Source organism: Microcaecilia unicolor, chromosome 2 (assembly GCF_901765095.1).
Source record: "Microcaecilia unicolor chromosome 2, aMicUni1.1, whole genome shotgun sequence".
Taxonomy (NCBI): domain Eukaryota; kingdom Metazoa; phylum Chordata; class Amphibia; order Gymnophiona; family Siphonopidae; genus Microcaecilia; species Microcaecilia unicolor.
The window spans coordinates 420,245,515-420,263,802 of NC_044032.1; the positions used below are offsets into that span (position 1 = coordinate 420,245,515).

Consider the following 18,288-nt stretch of genomic DNA (forward strand, 5'->3'; position numbering starts at 1 on the left):
GGATGGACTTCAAAGTTTCAATTTCTGATGAAAATATGGGGGAATTTTCTGCCAAAACCAGACAGGCTGAATATGGATTTCAGGCCAGTTTTAGCACTGTAACCAAAACTGAAATTCAGTCGGCTTCTAAGGCTGATTGATGTCAGTCTGTGCAAAATGTTTGAAACTATTAATAAAGAACTAGGGGTGGGCACTGATTAAAAATTTAGTTAATCACACAATTAAAAAAATTGTAATTTCGCAGTTAATCATGGCATGCATTTTGGACACATGCTTTAAAATTTTTTTTGAATGTTTACCCAAACATCCTTTTTGAACAAATGCTCAGTGTGGCTGATTATCCTTTACAACCTGCTATTCAATTACGGGTAGGCAACAATTGAAACTTTTTAATCAGAATTCATTGTGGTATTAAAATTTTTAATCACATGATTAGTTTATCCTCTGGACTGGATGACTTGGTACTGGTAAATTCTTACGCATGGAAATGTTTTTTAAATCTGCTGAATATAATGAAAAGTTGCATACACACACTTCCTTCCCACAGCTCATTGCGCCCCCTCTCCTCCATACTGGTACCTACCTTTATCCTTCCTGCTGCATCCTTCCCCATCAGCTCCCCTTCTGCTGCTAAACCTGTCTCTCCTCTCCTGCTGCTACCCCCCTAGTACACAAGTCCAGCGTCCCAGCCCCCCCCACCCCCCCCCCCCCCCCCCCCCCCCCCCCCCCCCGCATTTGTCTTAACATTTGTCTGGCTCTTCATAGGGTCTCCGGCAGCGATTCCCAACTGACACTGATGTCTTCCCTCATTTATGCCAATGTGAAATAGGATAGGCAGGGGAGAAAACGCAATGCTGGGCAACAGACAGGAGTTTAAAACATTTTTTGATCATGATTAAAAAATGTAATTGTAATAAAAACTAAAAAAAAAAATTAATTGCATTAATAGTGCACTAAATGCCCACCCCTATAAAGAACACAATTACTGAACAGGTAAACATACTTCAGAAGGACAAGGTCAATATGGATTTAACCAAAAGAAGGCTTGCCTTGCCAATCTGCTACATTTGATCGAAAACTGAAATAAACATGTAGATTAAGGTGAGTCAGTTGATTATAGTGTATCTGGATTTTCGAAAGCGTTTGACAAAGTACCTCATTAAAGACTTCTGCAGAAATTAAAAAAGCCTTGGGATTCGAGGCAATGTTCTGTTGTGGACTGCAAATTGGTTAAAAGATAGAAAACAGAGTAGGGTTAAATGGTCAATTTTCATAGTAGAGTATCACAGGGATCCATACTGGTTCTGGTTCTTTTTAACATATTTATAAATGATCTAGAAATGGGAACATTGTGGGTCATCAAATTTCCAGATGATAATAAATTACTGTGTATAGTTGACTATAAACCAAGATTTTTGTTCCCATAAAATGCCCAAAAATTGGTATCTTGGCTTATATTCAGGTGTGCACAAAAGTTTCTCTTCTCTCCCCCCTCCACGACCAGCACTTCTCTCTCTAGCCCTGTACTGCCCAGCTTGCAGTAACCTCTGTGAGCATTAGCTGGCTGGAAAGAGATATTGGTAAGAAGAGAAGTACCGGTCATGGCGCGGAGGGGGGGGAGAGTGAGGAAGGTCAGGAAAGAGAGAGAGAGGCCGATCACTGTGGCTGGGGTGGGGGGGAGGTCAGGAAAGAGAGAGAGGCCGATCACTGTGGCTGGGGGGGGGAGGTCAGGGAAGAGGGAGAGAAATGCAGATAAGCACTGAGGGAGGGGGAGTCAGAGAGAGAAACAAATATGGGTCACTATGGGGGGGGGGCTTGTGGGTGGTTCAGGGAGGAAGGGGTTTCATCCCTTCAGGGAAGGGAGGAAGCGAGGAAGTAGAAGTTCTGGTTTGGGGGGTAGGGGAAGAATGCTGGTATGCAAAGCTTCAGTTATATTCAAGATAACATTTTTTTCCTTGTTAGAGAGAAAATGTTATCTCATTTTATTTGGATGGGTTTATATTTAAGTATATACGGTATTCAGAATTTTAAATTGCATGCAGTTTGCAAGAAACTACAGGAGGACATTGCAAGACTGGGCATCTCTGCATCCAAATGGCAGATGAAATGAAATGTTTATGTGCAAAGTGGTGCATGTAGGGAAGAATAACCCAAATTAGAGTTAAATGATGCTAGGTTCCACAGCAGAAGTCACCACCCATGGGAAAGATCTTGGCATCATTGTAGACAATATGTTCAAAGCTTCTGCTCAGTGAGTGGAGACTGCCAAAAAAGCAAACATAATGCTGGGAATTATTAGGAAAGGGTTAGAGAATAAAACCAAGAATATCATATAATGCCTCTCTATTGCTCCATGATGTGGAGAATTCTGTGCAGTTCTGGTTGTCGCATCCCAAAAAATATGTGAAATTAGGGAAGGTGCAGAGAAATGCAGCCAAAGTGATAAAGGGATGGAACAAATCTCCTATGAGGAAAGGCTAATCTCCCAGAGATATCTTTTATATCTAATTTTCATTTAGTGCAATATATTCTAACTCTCCCATCTTATTTCTTAGGCTTCTGGCATTCGCATGTAGACATTTCAAATTCAAACTATGTTTGTTCCTTATTTACATTTTGCTCATTAGTTGACAGTGTTAATTTGCAATATTTTGTCTGATTTTTATTTAAGGTCACCTGATCTACTGTGATCTCTTTTGCAACCTCGCTATCGGGATACCCTGTCTTCCCTGTTTTGGTGATATCTTTGAAAGATACCTTGTTACGAACCATGCGTTTTTGAACGACTGTTGGCCTTCCCCCAGGTTCTAGTTTAAAAGCTGCTCTATCTCCTTTTTAAATGCCGATGCTAGCAGCCTGGTCCCACCCTGGTTAAGGTGGAGCCCATCAATCCTGAATAGGCTTCCCCTTTCCCAGAATGTTGCCCAGTTCCTTACAAATCTAAAACCCTCCTCCCCACACCATTGCCTCATCCATGTATTGAGACTATGGAGCTCTGTCTCTTTGGCCTTTGCGTGGAACGGGTTGCACTTCGGAAAATGCTACCCTAGAGGTTCTGGATTCGAGCTTTCTACCTGAGAGCCTAAATTTTGATATCAGTCTTTCACATCGCTGTTGAGGAATCTTAGCCCACTTTTATTTGCAGAACTGCTTTAATCAGGGCCAGATTAATACTATATTGGGCTGTACAGGGCCGGTCTTAGCAAGTGCGGGGCCCTATGCAGACCAATTTGGTGGGGCCCCATCCTAGCCCCGCCCCACCCCACCCATTGATAAGATTATTCAATTTTTAGAAAAATTTTTATTTATGAAATTTCAAATAAAGACAAATGAAGCTAAACTTGTACAGAAAAACTGATTGAAATAATAAGCACAATGCTATCATGAAACCCCCCCTCCCAAGAAATTATTCAGTTCAAGTCCACAATTAGTAGTTCCAATTCTCATAACCCCGGGGGGGGGGGGGGTCAGAGGTGCGGACACACAATCTCTCCACTGCAAAACACTGTACACAAACTTGTGCAAAAACACAGTCAGAACCTTACCAAACCATAACAGCACTAATTCCAAGGACAGGACGAGCTACAACCTTATGCATGGAAAGGCAGAACTGTAATTACGCCAGGCTCTAAAACATCAATACACTACCTTGTGAAAAAAAAAAGGGCTGCAAATACTACACACTAGCAGGATACTGTACCTTGATCACACATGAAAAACACATGACACAACAAATATGAAGACAAAATACTGAATGGAAAGTTACCTCAAGAAGTCAGACTCAGCATGCAGCAATACTAGAAAAATTGAAACTTACATGCAAAATATCACAGATGCACATTTCTAAAAGCTGACATATTCCAATTAATAAATTCTGAATAAAATACTTTTTTTCTACCTTTGTTGTCTGATCATTTAGTTTTTCTATTCGCTTTGGTCCCAGTGTCTTCTGTTTTATGCAGTGTCTTCTTTCCGTTTTGATATTTTTTCTCTCACCATGTCCACCATCCTCCTGTGTCCTTATGTGTTCTGTCTACCATCTGTAGCCCCCTGTCCCTATCCTTTCTCCAGTTTCAGCATCTGCCTTCAAAGTGTTCCGATCCAGTCCTTAAATTCAACAATTTCCCCTCCATCCACATCCAGCAATTCTCCTCTCTCCCCTCCCCTCCATTTCCAGCAATTTCTCCTCTCCCTGGGCCCTGCCATCTCATCCAAGTCCATCCTTGGCCCTCTCTGCCCTTCCCTCCTCCATCCACATCCAGTAATTCTCCCCTCTCCCTTCCCCTCCATTTCTAGCAATTTCTCCTCTCCATGGGCCCCTGCCATCCCATCCAAGTCCATCCTTGGCCCTCTCTGCCCTTCCCTCCTCCATCCACATCCAGCAATTCTCCTCTCTCCCCTCCCCTCCATTTCCAGCAATTTCTCCTCTCCCTGGACCCTGCCATCTCATCCAAGTCCATCCTTGGCCCTCTCTGCCCTTCCCTCCTCCATCCACATCCAGTAATTCTCCCCTCTCCCTTCCCCTCCATTTCTAGCAATTTCTCCTCTCCATGGGCCCTGCCATCCCATCCAAATCCATCCTTGGCCCTCTCTGCCCTTCCCTCCTCCATCCACATCCAGCAATTCTCCTCTCTCCCCTCCCCTCCATTTCCAGCAATTTCTCCTCTCCATGGGCCCTGCCATCCCATCCAAGTCCATCCTTGGCCCTCTCTGCCCTTCCCTCCTCCATCCACATCCAGTAATTCTCCCCTCTCCCTTCCCCTCCATTCCCAGCAATTTCTCCTCTCCCTGGGCCCTGCCCTCCCATCTGTTCCTCTCTCCCCTGCCCCCCTCCATTCACCCATGTATCCAGCAATTCCCCTCTCTCCCTGAGCCCTGCCATCCCATCCATGTCCCTCTTTCCCCTGCCCGCCCTCTTCTCTCCCCCACGATTGATCCCTTTCCTTTTTTTCTTTTAAATTTACCTCCAGTCCGGCAGCGTCAGTGAAAGCACTCCCAGTAAAAGCGCTTCTCTTCGCTGTGGCCCGCCTTCTTCTGACATCATGACGTGGGGGAGAGAAGAGGGCAGGCAGTTGGGACGAGCGGCGGCGATCCCCGGGCGGAACTAGGTCAAGGCTGACTGAGGCGCGCGGGGCCCCCCTAAGCGCAGGGCCCTATGCGGCCGCCTCGGCCTAAGACCAGCCCTGGGGCTGTAGACAAACATATATTTGTGGGGCCCCCTAGCACGGACTCATTAGATTACTTGTTTTGTCACCTCTCTAGAAGCAGCAGAGAAAAGTGCAGAGCCTACCTATGGGTAAGATGTTGGTAATGGTTTGACAGAGAGCCTGGGGACTATGCAAGCACATGCTTTGAATGGAGAAATTTAATGGTTAGAGCTGGAGAGCAGCCAAGTTATGCCATTTCAGGAGGGAAATTCTGAGCCAGTCCTGGATATCTGCAACTCTAACCTGGTACATTATGGGACCTGAAGCACTGATTTCAATGGGTAGAATCAGGGACTATGGCGTACTGAATTGGGATACAAATTTAAACAACCAGACTAGCCAGAGCATCTCTCTTCTGGAACTGGGTAACTTGGCAGTTCTTCAGTAACTGGCTGAGACGCATGGTAGTCAGCCAAGTCACTTTCTGTCCCCAAAGTGTGAGATTACAGGCAGTATATCTGAGGTATAAATTTACATAGTTTTATGTGTAAAAAAGCTTCACAAATGGAAGAAGAATAAACAACTCTGTAGCTTTCTTTGGTGCTTCTGAAAGGATATAGATAGAGTGGAGACAGTATTAGGAGTGTTCCTAAAGAATTTGCTCAGTTAAGTTAATAGCTAGCTGGGTAAATTCTCTAAGCGGAAAAGTCCCCTTCACTTAGTATGCACACAGGTACTTATGTACCGATAGACTTCTCCATTCCAGCCCACATTTTCAAAGGGAAGCTCTATATGAGACTGCTCTCACCAGAGACGCAGAAACACACAAGTGCTTCTATTCTGTAGTTTTTTTTGGGGGGCTGCTTCTGCCCACCGTCATGTACAGTTCTTGCATTTGCCACCAGTTTTTATTCATCCTTGCAGAAGACCCTTCATACTTCCCCCCCCCCCATTCTTCATTCCTAGCCTTTTTCAGCAATTCCAATCCCCCCTCTGTCCTGCCAAGACACCCACTTGTTCTGTTGGTTCTCTCAAAAGGCCCTGTGCAGAACTCGACTTCCCCCACAGCCCTTTTATCTCAGCCCCTCCTCCCTGTGACTAGTGCAACATTTTTGTTGGTTGAATCCTACCACAGACTCTATACTGGAGTATATTGGAAAGCTTGGAAAATAAGTTTAGCCATACATCTGGTTTTGATGCAGGTAATATACAAATGTTTAGCATCCTGAAAAAAATCCAGACAGTTGGCAATCCTAGCGTCCTGAATCCTGAGCACATCTAATCGCCCCCCACACACACACACAACTTTTGGGCCCTAGTCATATGCCTAGTTTGCCTAACATTTTAATCCATCTCTGGTTTTGTTTATTTTATTTATGACATTTTTTTATCCCACATTAGCCTGAGAGTGACTCAGGTTCAATGTAGCTTACATGACAAACATTTAAATGAATTTGGACACACGGATTTTTGTGCATGAACTGCTCATTTCAGGTCTTGCCATAGGATCTATATTGGGTTCAGGTCAGGACTTTGACAAGGCCAATCCAGACCCCCACCAGCTGACCACCTTGGCCGACTACACATTTGCTTCATCAGCCTGGCTATGTCATAATGATGGACACGTTTGCATCAGCGATAGAACAGATGCTCCAAATTAAATGAAATGAAAACTTGCTCACTTGCAAGGTTACTTTTATTTTCTGGAAATTATGGTTCTTATTTGGGAGCTTAAGTCACTTCCTTTGGCATCACACATCATACTATACCTGTTTGGTAATAAATGGGTTGGCTGCTTCCTGAGGTATAATTTCATTTGCAATCCTGAATGTGTTTGTTATAATTTGTATTTGTTTACACTAGAGTCTACAAACGCCTCTCCGGTACTATGTAAGCCACATTGAGCCTACAAATAGGTGGGAAAATGTGGGATACAAATGTAACAAAAAAATAATAAGAGTAGGAAACACAGATGATAATATTCAAAGGAGAAATACTTCTATAGTGATCACTAGTAGGGTCATTTACCCTAAAAAATATTTTTTGTGCTTGTGAGATATGCCTATTAGGTTATATGTTCATTTGTGGGGTTTTACTATTTAGCAAAACTTAACAGCCGTTTCATTTAGTTGGGGAGAATTGTAAAATTGAGTGATGTAAGTAGGTGGAGGCGAGTTGTAGCCATTTAATTATAGTGTTGGTTGTATTGGCATAACCTTAAGCTTTAAGTCCTTATGGTGTAATTTGTTCTATCATGAAACACACAGCATTAAAGCCAGACGTGGAAATGTGCTGAAAACTTAAGGTGGCAGCTAAAATTTGTTTAGGAGCCAGGAAAACTTTTTTTTCCCCTTCTCTCTTTTTTTTTCCTCACTCTGTTTTGTTCTAATCTGAGATTTATATTCCACCTTATTCTGTTAGAATTCAAGTTGGATTACAGAGAGAGAATCGTTATCTTTTTTTTCTTTTGTTTAAAGCAATAATCATAATTTTACATTTAGTACAGTTTCTTCTTCAAAGTAGTTTTCAAAGCTTTACAGAATAAGAGAAACAAAGGAATGAGTTGTCTAATCTGTAGCAGGATATCATTCCAAATTTTGACGCCTTTATAGGAAAAAGTGTGCTAAAATTGATTTTTAGTGAATCTTCTTCATGGTTGGATAACCCAACTTTAGTCTCGTAGTCCAGTGTTTCCAAGTCTAGTCCTGGAGTACCCTTTGCCAGTCAGGTTTTCAGAATATCCACAATCAATATGCTTAAACTTGATTTGCATACTTCCTCCAATATATGCAAATCTCTCATGCATATTCATCATGGATATCCTGAAACCTGACTGGCAAAGGGGTACTCCAGGACCGGACTTGGGAAACACTGTCATAGTGTATTTGAAAATAAAGGCGTTTACTAGGAAAAATCAACATCCGAGAAAGTGATGATGAACTTATGCCATGTAAAATTTTAAACCGAAAATTAATCTGGCCACTCTATGTTGTATAATATCTGTCATGTAGTAAGTCACTGCGGTAGAATGAAACACTTCAGGAGGTTGTTACTATCTAGTGATTATCTATTCAGAAATAACTATTCTGAACTTCCTAACTTCTTATTGTGTAATAATTTGCATAAGAATGATTTTAGCTAGAAAATGTGAAGATTTTCCTTTTTGAAGTGACTTAGACACTGAAAGATCATCTTGAATTTTAACTGAGAGAAACCTGGAAGAAAATGTTATTGTGAAGTAGCTGTGAGAGAGAACCTCGCTTGGAACAATAAATAACATCTAATTTTGTGCATCAGATCGCAGGCAAATAGCTGTCATAGTAACTGGGATATTTCTAAATGAGATAGAAATTGAATACCAAATTTCTTACCACACACTTGCCAGAGTTTGACTGTGTGCTAATGAAAGCTCTGGGCAGGAGCTGAAACATTGACAGAAAGTAATTGGGCTCATATATTTTCTTTTAAGGAAAACTTTTTTGTTGTATATTTCTCTAGTTTTAAGTCTAGAAGCTCAGAGAGAAGACGGCAGTTATTGCTTGTGCTACTGAAGTGTTGATGGAGGCAGGTGGCACCTGACCAGGGATGGGCAGCCCATGGTCCATGGCTTGAATGCCTGCCGTTGAATTTTATGCAGCCTGTGAGACCATGGGAAGTATACACAGAAAACACCATTAACCAGATTTTTAGCCATTTTAAATACTGTATTTTGCAGATATTTTCAAAATAACCACTCTAGCAGTTTCCATTGTTTTTAGTTAAATATTTATTTATCATAGGTCTGTGGAGCTTGGTACACTTCCGGTTCTGACATTTCATAATATTGCGGCCCTCTACGTGTAGTACTGACATTCATGCGGCCCTCTGTGTATAAAGGTTGCTCATCCCTGTTACAGACTAATCAGTTTATTTAGGCATGAGCTCTCGAGGACCAGAGTCCATTTCCTCAGATGCAAGTAGCAAAGTGGACTTTACTGACGTGTTAGATCCCTTCCATCCTAACCCAGCTTCCACCTCACTGTTCAGTTTTGCTATATAGACCAAGTCACCAAGTAAGGGATTGGATTAATTAGAATTAGAATTTCTGGAAAGGAAAAATCAGAAAGTAATTGGGTCCATTTTTGGTTATCTATGAAAAAAAAAATCTATTTCTTGGGGTTTGATTAGTGCTCTATTATTAAATCTTTGGGGTAATTCTATAAAGGAACAAACTAGACCGCACACGTCGGATATAAAAACATATTTTGTAGTCTGAAGGGATTAGATAACACTGCTGCATACCTCAACCAGGTGAGCAAACAGCAGTATTGTACACAGGGAATCAGAGCAGAGGTATTATATTTCACTTAAGATGTATTTTATTTTACTTTCAGGACAGCTCAGGAAACGTCTGGGGATTTGGTAGGGCCTTTCTCGTATTTTGACAGGTACCAACACACTTCCTGTCACCAGAGCTGTCGCCCAGTTAATACTTCTGCTTCGGTCCTTATAGGCAGCCTTATGCAGTTCACTGTACCAAAGATGCCTGCGGGTTGACTCCCTCTGGAAACAAATGGGGATACTGAGCCTGAGAAATACATTGACAAAATGCTGCTTGAGGTGTGTAAAATTTCCAGCACAGGGAAAGATGCAATTGTACACAAAGATGACAGGTGCATTGAATCACCAGAGCCTCCAGACTCAACTGCCCGTGTTCATCTTCCTTCGAACTAAAGAACTGATATGTAGCCCTGAAAATCGAAGTGACAAAAAATCCCAGGACCAGGAGGAACTGGTACTTTATTACCCCTGAGGTGCTGGATCAGTGACCACGAAGAAACAAAGGGTACTGATGGGTGACTTCCTTCTGAGGGGTACAGATGCATCCATCAGACATGTCCCAAGAGGTGTGTGTCTGCCATGATCCGAGACAGTTTGCTGAGAGTTGACAAGTTTACTGACAATTACCTAATGCACCTCGTCTATGTGAGTACAAATGATACTGCTAGGTATCCCTTCCAAAGGCAGAAAAAGTGATTTCATGGTTCTGGGGTGAATTGGATAGGTGCATAGCTGGTACTGTCCTCGGTTCTACCTATTGAGGGTAAAGGCCAAGGCTCACAAACTAAAGATGAATGCAAAAAGAAGGGAAAAAGAGCCATCAAGAGAAAAGGATAGAAACAGAGAAAAGGAAAAGTATTAAAATATCCACTGGTGAAGGAAGGAACAGAGCTGAAACTGGAAAGAGAAAGGAGGAAGACATGAGAGAAAAAGACCAGTGAGAGAGATGCTGAACAATAAAGCCAAGCCAGAGACAGCAAAGGTTGGATATTTTTATTGTTGGATAACTCATTAGTATAAAATGTCTTGGGTCCCAGTTCAAAGTTCCAGAACCTGAACATTTGTCTGGGGGGGGGGGGGGCAATCTTATAACTGGGTGCCTAGAAATAAGCACCATGGTGGCAGCTGATAGGAGCCAATTCTGTAAAGGAAAGTACTTGGCTGCTTTTCTTTATAGAATGCTAATGTAACAGGTGAGAGATGTGCCAGTAACTTAGGTGTGAGCATTTAATAGAGCTGATGTAAGGTCTGGACATATGTGTGATATACAGGAACATAATCTTCATTTTTAGTAGTTGCTTGGTGAGAGTCCTATCCTGCTCCACCTTGCCTGGTTGTTCTAGATTTGAAAACCAAAAATCTGGACATACCTGTATTTTAAAAATGTTGTGCTTCCTGTCAGAGCAGGTAGTGTGAAGAAGACTCCATAACTGAAAGGAAAACTGGAAGCACTGAAAGCTTTACCAGGGGCAAGGATGACAGAGGAGGAGATGTTGTGTGCTAACATTTATACTGCTGCTGGATGTACACAGTGCTGTACAGCAGGGGTATTCAGTGTCTGTCCTCAAGGGCCGGAACCCAGTCAGGTTTTCAGGATTTCCCCAATGAATATGCATGTATTTTCTAATGATTATCCCAATTTTAACTAGTTAAATTGATATAATTCCTATCTTCAGTAACAGTTACACAAATTTTTCTATATATTCCTTAACACTTTTATTTTACTCCCCTTTATTATTATTTATGCATACAAATTTAAAACATTGCTTAATGCTTCTACATTCACGCACTCTACCACAATCCATTGGACTGAAATCCCAACATGCTTGGTGTTGGTACAGCAGTTAGACGCCATTAACCTGACCACTGACGAGTGTTCCATCCTGGCAGAAGCCGCAGTAAAAAGGTTACAGATGAGGTATAAGTTGAAGCCCCTGAGGACGCTAGTAACGAAACACAAATTTGTGTAGGGCCTTGGCAAGACTAAACTAACCGTTGGAAGTTGCAAATCACAAGCATAAACACCGAAGAAGATAATTTAAAGATGGGAGAAGAAATGTTTGAATACAAGCAGAAGTGACGTCTTTGATTGAGAGGGTCGGATCACCCAACACACACTAAGTGAACTGATAAGTCAGATAAGTGGATTATCATCTAAGAAAATTATGCAGGACTGTGACTATAACAGCAGAATTTGAACTGTACTGCGGAAAGAAATCTCGCACATATTAAGTAATAAAATAAAGTAAGAGTTGGGGGAGGGGTAGGGGGAAGAAAAGGCTGAAAAAGATACGGGATAATGTTTAGTTGGCATTGGGAGTGCTGTCGTAAGGTATGTTTATGCTTTGAGCTTGATTTGCTGCAAGTATACAATGTTATAATATGCGTAAATCCTAATAGCAAACTTTAACAAGGGACCCCTGAACATGTACTCCACAGTGGTGACATATTACGACGGGGGGCTATAAGAGACAAAGCCCGTTGCACATTATTGTTTGCATGATATTAAATGAGTGGGGTACTGTTGGGAGCTTACTGATGACACTGTGGTGTTTGTTATGGGGGTGACCTTATGCTATATAAAGGAATAAGCAGGTTGGAGGTTTAATATTGGTAAGCACTTGTTGGCGTTATTGCATAAAGTTGGGGTTGGAATGGGAATGGGGCACAGGGAAGGGAAGGGTTGGGGGGAGGAAAGAGGGGGGGAATTGTATGGAGCTACATGTTTAAGGAATGTTATATCGTGATTTTAACTGTTGTATTTGATGTAATTCCATCAATAAAACAGATTTAAACATAAAATATAGTAAGAAATGTCAAGAGGAATCAGACACTAAAATATTCTATGAAGTTTGAGAAAAAATAGAAGAACTGGCATTGGTGATCATTTGATGATCTAATAACAAGCGTGTTTCCCTACTCCTCCCCCTGCCTGGCAATCAGCTGTGAGTGCGCCACTCCCTGCAACACGACAAACGTGGCACCGCAGACAGCCCCCCCCCCCCCCGAGCACATCAACCCCCTCACCACCCGCATCTGCCAGTTCAAGACCCCAACTCCCTCCCTCCCTCTGATTTGCAAAGACCCCCCTCCCTCCGATTTCCAGACCCCTCTCGGAGTTCCTGACCCCTGGACCCCCCTGCCGCGACCCTCTTAAGCCTCTCTTCCTGCCGCCAACCCTCCCCCACCGCCGTCGCGTACCTGTGCTGGCGGAGGACTCCAACCCCCGCCAGCCGAAGTCCTCTTCTCGGCCGCGCGGTGTGGACGAACGACATGATCAAGTTGGAATCTGTTTGTGTGCGTGCGTCTGACATCAGATGCACGAACACAAACTGATTCAAACGTAATCACATCATTTGTCCACGCCGCGTGACCGAGAAGAGGACCGGCTGGCGGGGGTTGGGGTCCCCCGCCAGCACAGGTACGCGACGGCGGTGGGGGAGGGTTGGCGTCAGGAAGGGGGGCTTGAGAGGGTCACGGCAGGGGGGGTCCAGGGGTCAGGAACTCCGAGGGGGTCTGCAAATCGGAGGGAGGAAGGCAGGGAGGTGGGGTCTGGAACTCGGAGACGGGGGGGGGGGGTCTGCAAATTGGGGGGGGGGGGGGGGGGTCTGGAACTCAGAGAATGGGAGGGAGGGATCTGGAACTCGGAGGGGGGGGCTGGAACTGGGGGGGAGGGGGGCGGGGGGGTCTGGAATTCAGAGGAGGGGATGAGAGGGGAGGAATGCACCACCTATACTAAAACAAAAACGGGGGGAGGACCCTGGAACTCGGAGGGAGGGAGGGACGACAACCCTGGAACACGGAGGGAGGGAGGGAGGGAGGGACGATGACCCTGGAACATGGAGGAAGGGGGGACACTGGAACTGGATGGGAGGGAGGGGCCCCAGGCACACACACTCTCTCTCACAGACACACACTCGCACACAGTCTCACTCACTCTGTCACGCACACACACTCGCAAATTCACTCTCTCTCTCTCTCTCACACAGTCACTCTCACACACACTCTCTCAAACATACACACTCTAAGGAAAACCCTGCTAGTGCCCGTTTCATTTGTGTCTGAAACGGGCCTTTTCTACTAGTATTTTATAAAGTATTCATGAGCATTTACTCCTGGAGTTCTTTTCTGTTGTTGTTGTTTTAGTTTTCAGATGTAAACTGCTCTGATGGTTCGTTCCCTGAGTAGTATATCAAGCGATTTAATAAACTTGAAACTCCTGAGCAGGTATAAATGGCCATGGCATCACTCTAATGTGGTTCCTGCAAGATTTGTGCTTTATTTTTTAAATAGACACAGAGGCACCTATGTGCCTTTGTAAAATAGGCTACAGATATGCTCTTCTCTCACCTTCAGAAACTAGGAAAGTCACCCCTTGTGTGTGTCTGTACAGTGATGCCACAAATGTTGGCATCTTTACTGCAAACTGCTATTGGTTAGCATTCTAGTCCGAGGGCTGGCCCAAGTTTGATGTGTTCATTGAGCCAGGAAATTGATTAGAGACGTTTCACTCTGATTGCATGCCTATACCTCTGGCCTAAGAGAGAAGCAGGGAAAGAGTTGAAGTGTGTATTTTTATCGGAAAGGCATCACATTAGACTTGGGTCTTCAGACACGAGTCATGCCGAGAGTGTGCTATCACCATGACCCAGAATTGCCCTGATGACAGGATTCTGTGCGAGGTGTATTTAATGGACTAAAACAGTTCACATCAAGAGATGTGAACTGTTTTAGTCCATTGGACATCTTTATTCTGCATCATCCTTCGTGTCACCCCCGCTGTGTGTGTTTGCCTGCGTTATCGTTGCGGAGGACCTTTGTTCTTCTGTGCTTGTTGATGAGGTGTATTTAATTCTTCTCTGCTGTTCTGGAATTTAAGTAGGAGATATGCTGGTGTTCTGATAAAGGCACTGTGGGTCCCTTTTACCTGAAGTGTGTTAAGCAGCTAATGCACAAATCAGTATATGCTGCTGGCATACGAGTGCTGTTACTGGCCTAGCATAACAGTGCATGCTGATGTATTAACTGCATGCTGTGTTATATGGTGTGGGAACTGGGTGGGTTATAGGTGGAGAGTGGGCATGGAATGCACAAGAAACTAACTGCACAGTGGTACTTGCATAGTTAATATGGGAGCATTTGCTGCTGCCTCTTTAGGTATTGAGGGTATGGTTCCAGAGGTGTTCATAAGAACACAAGTGTTGCCGTACTGGGACAAACCGAAGGCCTGTCAAGCCCCATATCTTGTTTCCTGATGCTTTTACATATTGTTTTCTAACCATAACATTCCCTTGGCATAATATTTCCTTTATGCAGTGCATTATTGATTGTTGTCTTTAGTTTTATTTTTAAGAATATTGACTCTGACTAGAAAAATGTATGCCTCTAATGGCTTGGCGTCAAGCATTGATGTGCCTGTTGATGTTTGGGGTGATGCCTCTCTGCTGTGAACATCAGTGGTAAGGATCACTGTCTGTCATTTTAGCAATATTGTATTTTTATGAACATTGACATGGATGTCCATTTCCTCCTAAACATTGGGAGGCCAGGAATTTGGATAATCATGATACCCTGACTATAAGAGTTGAAATCTAATCTGAGTGTTTATAACCTATCTTCTCCCTAATTAGGTCTAAGGTAGTTTACATAGAAAGATACCAGCAATCTCTGGGAATTTTACAGATAAAAAAACCAAATTAACTAAACAGTTCCTTTTAGGTCCTATTAGTAGGTAAAGGGGGTCAAGAGTCTTTTAAATGTGAATTAGAAATATTTTCATCAATTTTTCTAATGAAGAATAAGAGGTCTGTAATCGTATGTGCGATAGTAGTAGATTTCATATGGAAAATGATAGAAAAGAGGATGTCATCTCTGACTCTCTTGTATCTAATTCCCTTTTCAGGAGGAAAACAGAGCAACTGTAGGTGGTCAAAACGGGATGATTCTCTATAAGCTGGAAAAGATGCCAGTCTAGATAGGGAGGTGGAAGCCTGGCCTGATAAAACTTTACAAACCATACAAGCAACTTTGAACATAGTTTTTGTTTAGACTGGTAGCTGGTGTAACTAACAAGCAAGGATGTAACTCTGTCATGTCTTTGAACATGATAGATTAACCTCTCTGCTGTGTGTTGATCAGGACTGTTTTTTTTTTTTTTTTTAGCCAGTATGCGCCGGTATACCATACCAACACCTTTTTTTCTGGCTTCACTTTTTTTGTTTTATTTATTTAGTTTTACAGCCACCACTTAGGTAGGAGCTGTTCCTGCCTATGCTGGTTCCAATCTCAAGATGGTTGCCACAGGAAGTCATGGCAGCCATTTTGATTCTGAAACCAGCAGAGTCATGAGCGACAAAGGGGGGGGGGGGGGGGGGGGGGGGGTCACACCTGCCTCAAAGACATCACAAGACCACCAGAGCTTTAAGGTAGGCCTAGGGAGGTGGAAGCTTGTGGTCCTGGTGGGAGGGGGTGTGCTGTGATCCTGTGGGGTCGCTCTTTTCTTCTAGAAAGCAAGCATCGGTGGTGTTACTCCTAAATACAAAGCATTAAAGTAATCTAACTGAAAAAGAATCCATGCCTGGACAAGAAAACCTGAAAATGTTCTCCAAAAAAGAGATCATTGTGTAGGCTTGAGAAAAAAATACCCTTTCTTGAGCTGTTTGTTTATTTAGGACTTCTTCAATAAGAAGGAATCCAGTTGAGAGGGATTCACCTGAAGATTTAAAAAAAAAAAAAAAAAAAAGCTGTTGTGAAAGAATCTTGGGTATTGCTAAGTAAAAGGACTCTAGTTTTTTTTGCTTATTCCACTTAAAAATTGGACTTTGAAGTATATTTTTCCACAAAGTAGATATTTTACTTAACTCTAAGAAATGGCTGGCCTAAATCTTTAAGTGTAGGTATCTGAAGTAGACTATCATCTGCATTAGAGGTAAAGCATACTATCCAGCCTCTATAAATCCCTGCCCAGTGACCTTTTATGTTTAAATCTGTTTATTGACATAGTATGCAAAATGTAATACAAACACAGTTCTACCAATTACGGCGCTAACACAGCAAGCAACTGTCAGCACTTCTTCCAACGTCAGCTGATTTTCTGTTTTATCCCCCCCCTCCCCCCCACCAACCCTTCCCTCTGGTTAGCTGAACAGTGTGCATAACTCTTTTAAACACATGAACCATCCTAAACAACCCAAACATTGCGGGAATATAATAGAAGCACTGGATGTCATTAACAAGCTGATTGTGGAAGAATCCAGGTTGTTCTTTATTGCTCCCCTATCCCTCCGCTGTTACTACTCTCCCGCCCCCCATCACTTCCTAGATCCCCACCCCCCCCAACCTAATTCCCCCCCCCCCCCCCCGATCCCTTCCCAAAACAAGCTTTCCAGTCATCAAGTCCAGCCGGTAACTCAAAACCAAACACCTCTAATTTAGAATTCTGCTCCTTGCAAGGGGTTGCAGAGTGTCCCAAAATTTCTCCCATATTCTTTGAAACCTCTGGCCCTCCCCAGAGGACAAATCCAAAAGGCCACGTCTTTCTAGTTTGAGGAGTTCGATCATTTGTATTCTCCAAGCACCAACTGTTGGGGCTCTATCATCTCGCCAATGTTGTAAAAGGACTTTTTTCCCCATCAAAATCGCTCTCTGTAGGAAAGACAAGAAGCCTGGAAGGGTCGGTTTGACATACTTATAGACCTGAAGGAGCATCAGAGGATGTCTCTGGACTGTACGTCCCCAATATTTCTTGATCTCTCGTAAAATTTGCGTCCACAGCTGTAGGACGTGCGAACAGTACCAAAACATATGTCCAAGTGTAGCTTGTCTCTGATCACACCACGGGCAGGCGCCCTCTCCTCCAAAGCCTGCCTTCATCGCTCTATCCGGTGAGATGTACAGTCTGAGAGCGAATTTGTACTGCATTTCCCAGTGCCGGATAAAGATGGAAGTTTTCTGGATGGATGAAAGGAAATTGCACAGAATCTCTTCCGTTACTTCTGTCAGTAGATCTCTAGCCCATCTTTGAGCACTGGTGCAAAAGTCTATATTCTCTGTCGAGTCTTGTAAGGATCTGTGGTGATATTTTAAAGGCACTGCTGTTTGGGCCCCCAAAGTCAAATCTGAACTCAATATATCCTGTACGTCCTCGCTCAAATTCAGCCAGCCTAGGGCTCTGATATAGTGTTGAGCCTGAAGATAGGCAAAGCGATCCGACTCTCGGAGCTTAAATTCTTTTTGTAGTTCTAAGAATGGTCTTGTCTTACCCTCTTCCGTAACCAACTGATAAATGTACTTGATCCCCAGTTGTCTCCATCGACCAAATGTCTTTGAGGAGGTGCCCTCTGGGAAGTCAGGGTTATAAAACAAAGGCAAAAAGGGTGTCACTCTCCAGTCAAAGTGATATCTCTTGCAGAGCCATCTCCAAGCCGCCCTCGCCGAGGTTACCAGAGGGCTCCTCCCCATCCTCCCAGGAAGCGCCCTGCTAGGTGCATGTAGTGCCCATCCCAGGTGCACAGTTGGGAACATTGCCATCTCTAAGCTAGTAGCTGAAAAGATATGGCTGTCTGTCAGCCAATCCCTAATGTGTCTCATGGCACAAACTATTGTTAGGTGTCGTACATTTAGCAACCCCATCCCCCCCTGTGGTTTCGGCTTCTGAATTACATGTATCGGGAGTCTAGGCTTTTTCTTATTCCATAAGAAATTTTGGATTACACGATGCAGTTCGCGCTCCTCCCTCCGTTTCAGATATATTGGCAACATTTGGAACTTATATAACCATTTGGGTATATAACCATTTGGGGATTATTAACATATTTACCAG

The 18,288-nt window shown here is 43.4% G+C and overlaps 1 protein-coding gene across 2 annotated transcripts in view; it reads left to right on the forward strand.

Annotated features, from left to right (window-relative positions):
- METAP1 (methionyl aminopeptidase 1) overlaps positions 1-18,288 on the forward strand; it is a 148,659-nt gene that overhangs the window by 55,509 nt on the left and 74,862 nt on the right. The gene's annotated exons all lie outside the window — the stretch shown is intronic.